This window comes from Ixodes scapularis, unplaced genomic scaffold (assembly GCF_016920785.2).
Source record: "Ixodes scapularis isolate PalLabHiFi unplaced genomic scaffold, ASM1692078v2 PGA_scaffold5__190_contigs__length_132052651, whole genome shotgun sequence".
NCBI lineage: Eukaryota > Metazoa > Arthropoda > Arachnida > Ixodida > Ixodidae > Ixodes > Ixodes scapularis.
In genome coordinates this window covers 110,470,162-110,484,307 of record NW_024609880.1, presented here as the reverse complement: position 1 = coordinate 110,484,307, position 14,146 = coordinate 110,470,162, and the positions used below count along the sequence as shown (strand labels likewise).

The following is a 14,146-nucleotide window of genomic DNA, read 5'->3' as shown; positions in this document are numbered from 1 at the left end:
CGCGAAATACTTGTTCCACATAGCGAAATCTTTCCATCGTTTGGGAAAAAAAAAAATTCGGCGAAACGAACTAGTGCGATAAAGGAGGCTCCAACAATCACCTCGCAATTGATAACCGCCCCCCGCCCCCCCCCCCCCTCCAAAAAAAAAGAGAGAGAGAGGGGGGGGGGGGGGGGCAAAAATTGGGTCAGAGATGTGATACGACGGAAACAAAAATACTCAAGTGCAGCAGTCAGAACTTGCAGCCGGTGAGCAAGTCTCAAGTGTGAATGAAAATATATGGCAACATTTTTATTCAATAAACGAATGCTTAGAAATATTTTACGATTCATTCATTTCCGCTTTTGTTCAGTACTCAGATTAGAATCATAATAGGCATCGCTTGATGAAACTGAGACAACAGTAGAAGGCAATTTCTTCCACTGGCACACCGTTTTTGGCACCCCCCAATTCGTTAGATTACCCAACCAGTATTTTGCTACAGCCTCACATATATTTTTAACAAAGTAAAAAGAAAAAGAAAACGCAACTGCTCAAAATTGAAATTTGACTGGGGAGGAAGAAAAAATATGGGGGAGGTGAAAGTTACCGGAAATCACGTAACTGTGCAACTTTTTTTTTTTTTTTTTTTTTTTTTCCATCAACGCATTTGCAGCTTTTTACAAGCCACAATAAATAGGTATTTGTCTATTTTTGACCCACGACTTCGATTAAATTTGATGGTAGTGTCTAAACCATAGAAAACTGCACGTGACCACGGAGAAGAGAGTGAGCGCGACTCAAACCGCACCAGTTCTCGATCGGCGGTTTTCGAGAGGGAAGAAAACGAATTTCGGGAGCCTCGAATTGTGTTCGGGGTAGTGTGGCTCTCCTATGTCATGTGCAACTAAAAACCTTGGCGAGCATAAATACCCCGTCAGTGTCCCTTTAAAAGCCAAAGTCTAGCGCTATATCCAGGCGCTTCATGAATATGATCCCCACGCGCGGATAGGTAATATCGAGGAAACAGGTATAGATCTCACGTCGGTCGCCAGTCTGGGAAGGAAATATAAGGTGGAGAAAATAAACGGAAGCCATTCTCTGCGGCATTCCAGCGTATTCCATTTTAACATTTGTCTTGAGCGCATTGCACTAAACTCCATCTTTTAAAAATTGTTCTAAAACGTACCCAGCCTCTAGGTTTTGAACTTCTCTATTTTATCTAGGCTAGCTGGAGGGTCCTACACAGAGCAGGCATATTCTAATATAAGCATCACGCTTGCTTTATGGAATAATTGCCGCGTAACCTGTGGGAAGTTAGGTTACGAGTGTTACGGCGCAAGGAACCCAAAATATGCCGATACCAGCTCAACGAGGATGCAAGGTAAACACCTAAATACTTGTAATCTGAAACAGTCCTTATGTTGTTGACATCTTAGAAACTGGCGGAGGTCACTTTTCTAGAAAAGTGTCACGCAGACGGTTTCATCTAGGTTGAACTTCATTCTCCATTTTTCGCGCATGTATTTGTAGTATCTAGACCCCCGTGAATGATGAAATTGTCACCATCACGTGTTACTTCTCTATATAATACGCAATCGTCTGCGAACATTCTTATGCATGAAGTGACGGACTCATTTACATAGATTAAAAATAAACGCCTTAAAACCGACCCCTGATGTTGCTTCTGCAGTTTCCGATTACTTACATACTGGCACCTTTCGTGCTAATATTCGAACATCCAGGAGATAACTTGACAATTAATATTATAATGCGCCAACTTTTCTAGCAATAACTTATGAGGTACGACATCAAACGCTTTACTGGAGTCTGAGAGTTTTACGGTTATCCATTGCCTCAGACAAATCCCGAGTCCACTCTGTAAACTGCGTGACGCAGGATAACCCTCTCCGGAGGCCATGTTTCGGATTCAACAATGAATGAGCATCCATATGTTTAACAATAGACGTGTAACAAGATGTGTTCTAGAATTTTACAAGAGATTTGAGTCAATGAAATAGGACGGTAAATTAAGACGTTGTTACGATACCCAGATTTATGAGCTGGCACGACAGAGGCTATGTTCCAATCATCTGGCAGAAAGCAATCACTCCGCGACTTTTCAAAAATAATTTCCACATATGAGGACACTGAACGAGCACAAGATTTTAGCAATGCTGTCGGCAGGCAACCAGGGCCAGCAGCCTTCGAACAATGTATTCTCCATGGACAATACAGCAGCTGGTGGTGTTATTTGTAATGCCTGCTGAAAACACACAACTAAAGTAAGAGTAAAATCATTCTGCCTCCTTCTGAGAAGCGTCAGTGATTACGTCATCTTTCACAAGAAACGAAATAGATAATTATCTTCTTTTTTTTGTTGCTTTTTACGTATTTTTTAAAGGTTTTTTTAGGGTTCTTTATGGAAGACAGCATCCAAAGCGGGTCGTGCGGGCCTCCGAACACTTTGCGTACGTCGTATGCTCTTCAGACTGTTCCTTCTTCGTAAGATTTATCATCACAAGCCTCATGAAAAGAGCTTTCTGAACACCCTCGACTGAAATTTTTTTGGAAAGAGCTGAAATTATGCGTAAAATTTTATATTCCAATCTTAACTCTACACGAGAGAAGAATTGCTAGAGATGTGCACTTTTTACATCAGGTTGTGTTCAGAGATTGGTGGCCTTGAGATTCCGTGTGCCCTCTGGGCAGTTATCCAGCTGCCGAGACTTTTTATCCTCACGTGCGATCAATCTGTGCGATGACACGATTGCAACACACCTATAATGCCTTGTTTTTACGCGATGATATTACTGTACGATTTTATTACTTCAAAAAAACATGCATTTATCTTATGTATTCACTCATTGAGAGCGCACCTTCGCTCAGGCCACTTGCTGTTGGCAGGCACTTAATAAAATTATTTATCTGTTCAGGCTTCATGCTCGTTTTTCAGACGCTTCCAATCGCCGAATGGAATTCACTGCCAAATGACATTGTCACAGAAACTAATACTACTAAATTTCATAAAACGCCCAGTGCCCTTAATTAACCACAGAAAGTACTCTTGTCTCCATTGTATGCGCGTAGCATGCTTCGTTTTTACCGTTTGCGTTACGCTTTCATAAAATTGTCCAAATATATACATAACCCTCTCGTGTGTAACACCAGGAAACGGGTCTTGAACAATATCTGTTTTGAAGACCATATCCGCCCACCAAATATGGTACTAGAACATCAACGTGCGTGGCAAAAACCAGAAATTAAACAAAAAAAAAACATTTCTTAAACATTTTTTTGGTCTTTCTTGACTACTGTTCGCATCGAACGATCTACAAACATACGATTTCAAAAGGACGACGACTGTATGAAGGCACGAGTTTTCGTTCGCGCCTCAAGTTCTCTTATTCACATAGCTGCGATCCCAGCAGTCAGCAACACAATTTTTCTGAAAATTTTAGCGGACCTGACAGCGATATCGCCTGCAAAGTTGATAAGCGACAGAAATCGTGAAAAAAATTTAGCAGAGCCACGACCTCGGAGACGCGCGCGCGCGCCTTGACAGGGGTTGCAAGATGCCAGGCCCTCGTACTGATCTCCATCGCTACGAAACGAAAACGACACTGTTGCTGCTCATTCGGGAACACCACACGGGAATCCAGCACCCGGTGGCGACAACCAAAATTCCCTCTCGTCGCTTGGCACGACGCCGACAGGGCGAAGAGAAGCCAGCAGCCTCCCTCTCCGTACCCAAAACGGCACATCGCATCGCGCCACCGACCGCATCATCCCCTCCCACCCTGTCGCCGCTGCACCCACCCCACTTTCACCGATCCCTCCAGGACCACGCCACGACGCTACGAATAACTCAAAACATGCACAGACATCCGAGCAGGTGCCCACCGTATTTAAATATCGAGGTCGCGTCGCGAGACGACCCAAAGCCCACGCCCTACGGTGGAGTGACCCCCTCAAACGTAAATCAAAGCCGCACACGTCAGGAGAGCCGAAAAAGAGAGAGGGAACGCTGCAGTAAAATAGGAAGGAGATCACCCCATGCAGTGACGTCACATGTTATGGTCGGAAGACACACCCCCCTGCGCCGCGGTTTGAACCACCAAAAAAAAGATTAAAAAGAATATGCGATAGGAAAAGGTATTAGGGAAAACAGATCGAAAACGAACACGGCAAAAAAATTCTTAATATATATATATAAACAAGAAAAGCCGCCGACGTAGCGAAGTCGGATATCGCGGCGGTTGAGACGCGCCCAAAACACATGCGGGAAAAGTCTCACCATTATGAAAAGTTTGCTAGAAATACGGAGAAGGGCGGTGCTCGCGATTGCGGCTCTATTTCGCTATGACTACAACGTGGAGCTTCCCTCGAGTTCGAATCAGAGCGCTTGCGAATGGCGCAAGAAGGAGGCTGACAAGTGCGTCGCTGGCTTTCCCGCATAACATCGCCCGAGGTCCTCTCCGGATGACGAAGAAACACCCCCAAAAAGCTTCCGTTAGCGCGCCCACCCTGGCACTTCAAACCTAAGAGCGTTCCAGGGATGCCGTTCGGTTCGTACAGGATGACGAACGCGCCTCATTTCAGGCCGTAATTTCGCAAAATATGAATGAACGAATGAATGGGTCAATGGAAGTCGAGAATGCCCCTTAACGTAGGCTCACCGTTTAAGCTGATCCTAGGAGAGATTGAGACAGGTTGACTCTTCTTCCGGTACTGGAACAGGTAGTCGGTGGAACCGGGGAGAGTTCACAAACTCATGCCGCACCAACGACAAGCTTTGAGTCACTGATGAATAACAGCCCACACCGGCCTACCTTGCTTCGGTACGCGGGATTTCGAGTGGCGTGATCGCGTACCCTCGATCCCAGGAGACATCGGGGCGCGTCGAAAGTTGCCGTGGGGTCACGTGAGCCGTCTTGTCACTGCTTGATTGGTGGGGCGCCCCGAAAATTGCCGAAAATACTATTGACGGCCTTAGAAGCGGCGTATTCTTTTTACTCAATAAAAATTGTCGATCCGAAGTGTTTTTCTCGCATTTGTTTGCACCTTTCCGGTGTTTCTCATCACAACACTTGTTTCGTGTCATGGCGACACGCATGCAGGTTTCGTGGGGTCGCCGGCGCTGGGGCATTTCGGGCTCATGTTCGCTCAATTAGGATTCAAGTGACGTCTTTTAATCTTGTTTTCAACGCAAATTAGTGCCACATCTGGTGCTAAAGACACTGTAGCGGCCGTGTGTTCGACAAACAAGCATTCGTGCCCGGTGAAATCAGTGGTAAGCGTGCGGTCTTGTGTGCACCTCGAAAAGCTAATGCTTACGTGTGTTTCCCGGGCATTTGCGGCTAACCGCAGATACTACGTTGTTATATTCAAAACCACTGCACAATATGGTATTCTTCGGTACCGATTTTTATTCTGGGGTGCACTGTGTTTGCGTGCAACGCGCGGAGTATTGTGTTTGCAGTTTCGGCAACGGAAAGCGGCGGTCTTCACATCATACCACTGACCGTTGGTCAGTGGTCATCGCGCGAACGTGTTTGTAGGTGATCGTCGCATATTGACACTAAAAAACCTCCCTCCAAGTGCAGTTCGCTTATCTTTGAGTTTAAATTTAAGGGACAACACCTTTCGCCGTTTTTAATCGAACATCGTATTCTTCATTGGGGTAGAAAGGCACGGACGTAAAGTTAACCTTTCATCACATATTTGTCACCCTTGAGCAGGCCATCCATAGCCAGTGTGGGCTAATTTCAACATAAATGTGATCTAGGACGAACTTACCGTTGTAATGCCAGTAGACCATTCTCAAGATCAGTGCAATTTGCAGACAATCTCAGCTATCTCACCCACATTGCACTATTTTACCCGCGATTGTAGACCCACGGGTTGCCAGAATTTTATGTTTTTTGAATTTGTAGATTACAGCCCTTTCACCGTCGACACTGGGAACGACCCCTATGCTGAGAGCAATTCGTCTGCTTCTTGCACAGGACTTGCGGTTACGTCAGAATGACACCAAGTTTTTATTAGCTTTGATTAAAAGGACAATGGATAGACTTCAAAATGCTAGATGCCTTGAGGTCTACCCAGTGAGAGCTCAGCAGCCTGACATAATTGCAACCCTTGTGCAAGAAGCAGACGAACTTGCTCTCAGCATAGGCCACTATGTGTCGGGCTGTTTTACCATTGTTGTTTGCAGTTGGGAGTGAAGCTCTATGACGAATTGGTTACTATTGTCATTTCGAATGTCTGCAGACACCTATGTCTGCAAGGAAAATATGGAGACTACAGCGAGCACTTCTCGCTTACACCACTGGCAGCATCCATCGGATTGAGTGTGTAGACCGAAGCAAATTGCACTCGTGCGTGCTTCGCTCCCTACTTCCCAAAGAGACGCCTCGGTTGCTCCGAGCCGAAGTGCCGACCAACGGATACCCAGTTGCCGGGTTCAAATCCTGGCCGAGGGGCCTGCAATCTGCCAGAGGCTTGTGGCGGAGAAGACGCCACATAACAGATTTTGTTCGCACATCGAAGAGTCCCCAAGTGGTCCAAATTAGTCCTTTGCTGGGGCGTGCCAGATGTCTTTTGCTGCGATGCCACGCAAAAAAACCCGAATTTAGCCTGAGAAAGGCAAGCATTACGGTATACCAGGGTGACCAGCTGTCCCAACCTAGCTGGACAGTCCCTTTCTTACGGCTTCGGCCTTGCTGTCGCATTGGCTATACTCCGTTGCACCTTACGATGGACCATAGTGAATGCTACGAGCCATCCCAGCCAATCTAACACCACAAACATATTACGTCACTATACGTCTTGACTGCACCCCTCTTAGAGGTCACATGATGCTCGAGGCATTGAAGTGTTTTTAGTGGCTCGTAGCACCCCTTGCGGTTCGTCGTAGGGTGAACTGCGGTGTGGTCGCTGTAGTCCCTGAGATACTGTTTTGTCTCACTTTCACCGAACCTGCCAACTCGGAATCCGTAGGCTGGCACTTAGCCTCAAAGCCACCGAAGCGGCTTTTGAGAAACTTCGGTCGGTATGCTCACAGCCTGATCAACAGTGCCTGGTGCGGGCGAGAGCTGCTTGCTGTGTAGGCGGTCCCTATGTTTCTCTTGTGGACGTAAATGCTTGCAGACACCCAAAATTATTTTAGTAACCGATTCGTCATAGAACTCCACCTCTGACTGACACCAAAGACAGTAAAACAGTCCGAAAAGTGGTAGCTTAATATAGGCCGTTCCCAGTGTCGAAAGTGTGAGGACTACGAATAAACTACACATTCACAGTCACTTTTGATGGCTCGTAGCATCCTTTGCGGTCTATCATAAGGTAAAATGGGAGTATAGTCTTTAGAAACTGGCTTTGTTCCATTTTCGCCGAACCCACCTAATCTCCCGTGAAACACCAGGTTGCATTCTAAAGACTCGCAGCCTGCAGCACCAGTGATGACACCACAGTGGCGTCCTAGCGGCCCACTGCTATACTCGTTTGCAACTTTCTGTGGCAGTCGAGAAATAACTAATTCACATCCATAGTTATGATTCATTGCCTCGGAGGTTTGTCCTCAAGCATGTCTACAGTCACTCTAACTTGACGATTGCATCTTAAGTCGTTAGAAACAAAGGCGAATAGGAAGATATTTATTCTTCAGCGAAGCAGTGGAGCCGCGCAATCTCTGTAGCCAAAGCAGACACCTTTTAAGTGCAAATCCTCTTTAATTAAGCTAATTAAATGAAGATCAATGGTTTGTGCTACAAATGCTCGCAGGTAGCCCTAAGAGTCTACTGCAATGCTAACTCTTCCACCTCCACCCGATTACCGCCCCATGACCATGGCAATGTCCCACTTTGGAGTTAAAGAAATATAATCATTTTACTATATGCACATCCTGCCACAGCTTTCTATCGTAACAATCCCTGTGTACACTAGCAAGTTCCAATTGGTTCAGGGCAGGATTTTAGGATTTGCAATTTATCAAGTTCATCTGTTAGTTCCTGTTTGTAGTGAACTGATGCCTGGGTAAACCTCAATCCAGAAGTAAACCCTACAAGTCCACAGTTTTGCCTGAAAAAACAACAGCCCACAATTTTGACAGCTCCAAATTAAAAATGTAGCTTGTTGGTAAAGGCTGACTAGTATGCTAGTATATCGTACAAAACTGCACCTCAATTAGAGTTCTTTTTTTAAAAAAATTGTATTTAGGTACGGTTTGGAACAAAATGCGTTGCACATCAGCAGAATGATCGGAAATTAAATTCCCATATTCGCTTTCTTGAGCTGTAGACTAAGCTGCTAGCTGGGCTAGATATGTGATTCTCATAGGGGTCATTGTAGGACTTCTTTTTTTTTTTTTTTGTCTAGAAATTTGCGCTGTATGCCTCTAATGCTATCTGTGAGAGAGCAGAAAGCACAGGAGTAGAGCCTCAGGATTAGTGGTGATGTGTGCATTCGAGGTATAAAACTTCCTGTGTCGTAAGCCTCCACAGCCTTAGAAAAGCTGCCTTAGTGGCTCCGAGGCAAAGTGCATGCCCACAGAACCCCGAGAGCGGGCTCGAATCCCTGCCGAAGTGTGCGTAATCTGACGGAGGCTTATTCGTGCAACCGAGATTTTATTTGCATTTCGAAAGGTCGCCAGGGGCAGTTTGCCGATCAGTGTGGGTATCTCTCCCAGCAGTTAACTCGCTTGCAAGAGAGATTTTGAGGTTACATGACCGGTTCCATGGAAATAAGAAATTGAAGGTACCTACAGTAGTGTTTGAGCCAACCTGTGGTAAGGCTGTCCTCGCTTCGAATATTAAAATTCTATTTTGCACACAGAAAAAGGGTGAAGAAACTTGAAATGTATGTGAAAGAAACCGCATTTGTGCACTTTAAGAGCAGCATGTAAAGTTGGTCGGCCAACTGCTCCAGGTGGTCAGAATTAATCCCCAGTCCTCTGCTAGGCCGTGCCAGACTCCCTTCGTTGTTTGGCACATGAAGCTCCCAAATTTGGCAGCCTTAGAAATGTGCCTCGCTATAAATTTCTGGTCACATGCTCCAAAGTAATTATCATTATCATGATTATTTTCTATTACTGTCATTCATTAAAAATTTCTAAGTATTCTCCACATACTGGTTAGCACCATCAATCACCTTGCACAGAGGAAAGAAAAAGAAATGGAAAAAAATGAGACATTTACAAATCTCGGTCGTGTGAAATTAGAGCACAGCTCTTGAGAACAAGGAGGGGAGGGTATGGGCCCCTCCTCCTTTGCTCCTCCACCTCTCCCCTCCTACTCCTCCCACCCCTCCTCTGCCTTTCCACCTCCCCTCCACCTCTTTCCCCCTCCTCTTCTCCCGTCCTCCTCCTTTATACCTTCCACTCCTCCCACATTCTCCCCACAAAATTTAGCTGAAAAATTGACGCCACGTGACCTCAACACCAATTCAGTTTCCCCACTAAATTTAGCGGGAACACTGAATTGGTTTCGAGGTCATGTGACGTCAGTTTTGCTGCTAAATTTGGCGGGGAAACTGAATTCACAGTGTCACATTATGGGATGTCACACATCTACACACCAATTCAGTTTTTTTCGCTAAATTTAGTGAGAAATTGAGTTGGTGTATAGGTCTGTGACGTCCGCTTATGCAACATGCACAATCACGCCGACGGTGACGCCATTATACGCGGAAACAGGCACCTAAGAGGTGCACTCTAAAAAAGGCGCAATGTACACCTAAGCACTTCCTATGAGTTGTGAATGCGAAAGCACGCACGCCGCTCTTCGCTCCCTTCTTTTGTCTGCGGCGTACAACGCGCTGACTTTGGGTGTAAAACGGTGGAGCCGCCGCCTCGCGGACACGCAGCGCCATCGAGTGAGCAATCGTTCAAACTGACGTGCAGTGGTCAATGGGGAGCCTCGTCGACACGCTCCAGCCAATGGAAACGAAGCCCAAAATTCATCAGTTTTACTTTGCTCCTTTGGGATCGGGGAAACTAGGTGCCATGTCTGGGCTTTTCATGTGGTTCCATAGCTGGGAGTTGGCTACACTTGGAGAAAGGATTTAAGGTGCCATTTTCGCACATGAGACTGATGACGTCGGCTCACTCCATGAGACAGTTAATGCTTTCGCATTAAAAATAGCAGCCTTAGTTATGCTCGTGCCTGTCTGCATAGTTCTCTCCTGACAGACAAGCCGAAAAAGAATTACCTTTGACTCTAGTCATATAACTTACCTTCACCCTGGTGTCGTCCAATGAGTTTTGATTTCACCTTGAAGAACTTGAGAATCTCGAAACTCTGTTTTTATTAGAGACATATTTATCTAAAATTTCCTTTTGGACTTTGTGTCCCTCTTTCTTTTCTGGTGACCCGATACCAATTCCTTTGTTCTGGCTGTGCGATGAACCGTTTTGCTTATCTTTCGCCTATTTCATGCTCGCGTCAAGAGTCCCGCGATGTTAAGAATAGATCTGTAGGGTATATGGTCTGAAGCGGTCGTAGAATCTAGTCAGCGTCGAATCGTTGGGGAAATGCCAGGAAATTTGGGCTCTACATTGTGGGAGTCTGGGAAATTTGTGAGTAAAGTTGACTTGGTAGCATGGTTTTGTTGTCTTGTATGTTCTCATGGCCTGAACATAAATGTTTGGTGCATTGGAGGATGCCTTAGAAAGTGCATAACTATGAGCTATCAGTAATAATCGATAATGAGAGCACAAATATTGATGAAAACTTCAAATGTGGCTCTTGTATACTTGCGTAGCTCACAGTCTGAAATGGCACCTTATTGCTATTATTATTGTAGGCAATATTGATGTTGGAAACATGCAAAAGTCGGGAAACTTGGAAATTTAATTACGCTAGGTACTCTGATCAGAATCTATTAGAGCTGGGTTGTCTCAGTAAAGGCTGAAATGTGAAGTTGTTGACATTCTATATTTCTGAGTGTGAGCAAAGCATGATGAAGAGGAAAATTGTGGTTTTCAACTGCAGGCGCGAGACTTTGGTTTGAACGGGCAGCTTGAATGGATATTGAGTACCTTCGATTTTATATGAGGGACGAAATTGGGCCGAGTACAAAATAAAAAGCTGGAAGCGGTGAATTTAAATCGTTTGTTTATTAGTTAGTTCACCGATGTTTCCCCTCTTAGCCCTGAGTAAATGTGAAATGGAGCCTATCGCTGGTACCATTTCCTCAGAAATTGCGTTTGTGGTAAAGACTAGGGACGTCGTAAACTTGCTGAGGTTTGGGTTTGGCCAGGTTCGACTTTTTCAACCTTTAAACTCTAGGCTGTACAAAATTTGAACAGAAGTTAAACTAATATGCACGTGCGAGTAATTTATAAGCGAGCTGGCACCACCTGGCAGAGGAAGAGTGCAACATTTAAACGAACTAGCTAAATTATTGGAAGCCTATATGTTTGCTCTTATCTTTCTAGTTGGCTCTTATATTGTGTAAACAATGGTAATTGTTCTCTAAGATATAAAGAAAGGCTATTTATATGCCAGTGTTTTCCGGAATTAAAAATTTGTTTGTAAAAGTCGAGCAACCCTGTTTAAGATGTCGAACTTAGTAGTAGAATTTTACCAAAAGCTAAAAGTTTCACCGAACCATTCGAACCTGGAGGTTGGACAAAAGTTTGCGACATCCTTCGTCGGGACTACTTTTGTACATCATTGTGGATTTCCCACCTCTTACTCATATCTCGCCTTTGTGTTGACTGTTTGTGGAGCTTCCTTTGGCAGACAGATTGCATTATCCTAGCAGGCTTGGGAATTTGTCTGGAACACTTAGTTGGCTATATCTACTTACCTGGAATTATTTATGTAGTGAGTAATGTATGTATTGCAAGTCCCCGAGAATCTACGAACAAACTCCCCAGAGCTTGGTCCATAAATAAGCTGAATTCTAATCTCTATGTTTGCTCTTAGCCTGCCAAGCTTGATTTATTGTGCGCTGACCTTGTGGAAGTACAAGAGAAAGTGCATGATTTGCGAAGTACTTGTCAGTCCAAAGCAGGTGTGTTTGCTTAGGGCCTCTAAGGAAGGGGGGTGCTGTGCTCGCAATGGACTTGAGGCCTCTTTTACGGCGATAATGATCCTCATAGTAGGCTAGGTAAATGAATCTGTGGCTTGTGAAGTTTGTAAATTATAGTGAACTCTGACACTTATTACCACTGGCAATCTTCTAAATTAAGTGCATTTGCATATATAAGCAAGCTGCACCTGCTACCTGCACTATCTGGCAGTTTTGAGTTTGTTGCTAAAATATGATTCTTCGTTCATGCAATTTCAAACTGGCACAGAGCTGTGTGTAAATACTCACTAGCTGTGAAACTTTTCTTTGAGACGAGCACCATAACTTTCACAGAGCCCTGGTTAGATTAGTGGGGACAAATAAGTGTGGGAAAAAATGTTGTGCTAGTTTCTTCCCCCTTTAGTTTTACTTTTCTTTAAACCTGTATGTAGATGTTAAAATTTTTTTACTGGTTTCGGCTTGGCTTTTGATATGTGCTTGTTATCTTTCTTTTCAAGGCCTGGGTTTCTGTGTGAATTCTATCTTGACACAACTATACCTAATATATATGTGCCACTTGGGTCCAGTCCCGACTTATTCTTTTGAGCTAGGTGGCTTTGACTCACTTGTACAGGAGCCATACTGACCGCCTTCCCAAATCATCTGAAGTGTAGTACTCCTTTCAGTGGACCTTGCATGGGACCTTGCAGTGCCTCTTGACAGACGAGAACACAGGTCCAAAGTTTCGCGCTCCCGACGACGTCGGGCGCCTTATCACCGGTACTCTCCACTGCCTGTAACAATGTTTTTGTGTAACAGTCTCATTGTTCTGTAATTTCTCGTCTCGCCTCACCTTGCCGATGGGGGGGAGGGGTCGGCGGCTTAGAGAGGATTTGCACACATTGGCCGTCTTTTTATAGCAGCGAAAAGGGGAAAGTGCTCACTCCGCGTAAGTGCAGATTGTTGACGGACAGGACTGGCCTTCCGACGGATGGCCAGTCCTGTCCGTCAGCTTTTGCTGTACGCATCTTGAAGGACCTCTCGAGTTGGCATGGTGCTCTGTAGTGAGAGAAAAAAAAAATAGAATGGGAGAGAAAAGGTTAGGAGACTATTGACACAGCAAACGTTGGGGACAAATACGCTTCACCTGACCTTAAACATACTTGTTATAGTACATTATTCTTCCGGTACGAATTTCAAGGGAAGGAGTGTGGGAAGACTAACATTACTAGTGAATAAATAGCTCTGTTCTTTCATCAAAAAGAATAAAATCAAAGGTAAAATCTTGTCACGTTATGTGCCGACTATCATCTTAGGTGCAGCTTTGATGATGGAAAAATACGAAATACAGCGCACAGAAAGACGGGACTCAAGAGAGAACTATCCAGTCTGTGTTTATTTTTCTGGTCATGAGGCAACTGGCCTTCATTGCCACCTTAGTACTTTGATGATAATTTGGTAGCAACAGTTTTAGAGGTGTAATATGAAGGCCTATATAATGTAGTATTTGATTGCGGCTAACAAAGATTAGTTTAAAGCCCGAAACAGCTTTATTATCAGTTTCGCGCTAATCTGGCAGACCGAAATCAAATAAAAGCAATGCGGACGTGTCACCTATAGAAAATGTAAGTTCTCAAAGATGGTGGCACATCCTTTACTTATCATTAGTTTTTCGAAAGGCAGCATTCAATGGTGCAACAGAAATAGCTCAGGTACATACTGGAGTTTTTAGTTGTTTGCCTTGTTGGCTTTACACTGTCAATCCAACCCATTATAAGAACACCAAGTTTCTGCACACATGTTGCTATTTTTTAGTGTTGCATCCTGGGATGTCCCTGTAGAGTTCTGATAGGCAGCAACAAAAATGAATTAGATCTATTATGGAATTATACAATCTACTCATTGTGAATGCAGTGGCATCATACACTAGTCATTATGTGTGCTTTTCTTTTTTGCTCTCCAGGCACTCTCGAACAGGTCATCTCATTTGTATCTTTTATCATTCAGCACTGGAGATGGATGAGTGCTGTTTAAATTCTGTCAGGCATCAAAACGATCAGCAAAATATCCAGCAAGAGGCGTCGATTTTCCTTAAAAGACTAGCAATAATCTGCCAGATATTGCGGTGCCCTAGGAACCTGTACCTCGCATC

General features: G+C 44.5%; 2 protein-coding genes across 4 annotated transcripts in view; one reads left to right on the top strand and one right to left on the bottom strand.

Moving 5' to 3' along the window:
• LOC8029783 (long-chain-fatty-acid--CoA ligase 3) overlaps positions 1–4,852 on the bottom strand; it is a 39,430-nt gene extending 34,578 nt beyond the window's left edge. Inside the window, exon 1 of the mRNA XM_040502480.2 lies at positions 4,659–4,852. The gene's annotated coding sequence lies outside the window, so the exon portion shown is untranslated. The remainder of the gene's footprint in view (positions 1–4,658) is intronic.
• A 226-nt stretch (positions 4,853–5,078) lies between these two features.
• Positions 5,079–14,146, top strand: part of LOC8029784 (UDP-glucose:glycoprotein glucosyltransferase 1) — a 74,983-nt gene continuing 65,915 nt past the window's right edge. The window contains exons 1-2 of one of the 3 annotated variants that reach the window (XM_029971456.4): positions 5,079–5,272; positions 12,681–12,774. The gene's annotated coding sequence lies outside the window, so the exon portion shown is untranslated. The remainder of the gene's footprint in view (positions 5,273–12,680; positions 12,775–14,146) is intronic. The other 2 variants (XM_042294119.1, XM_042294118.1) reach the window with 2 other exon arrangements.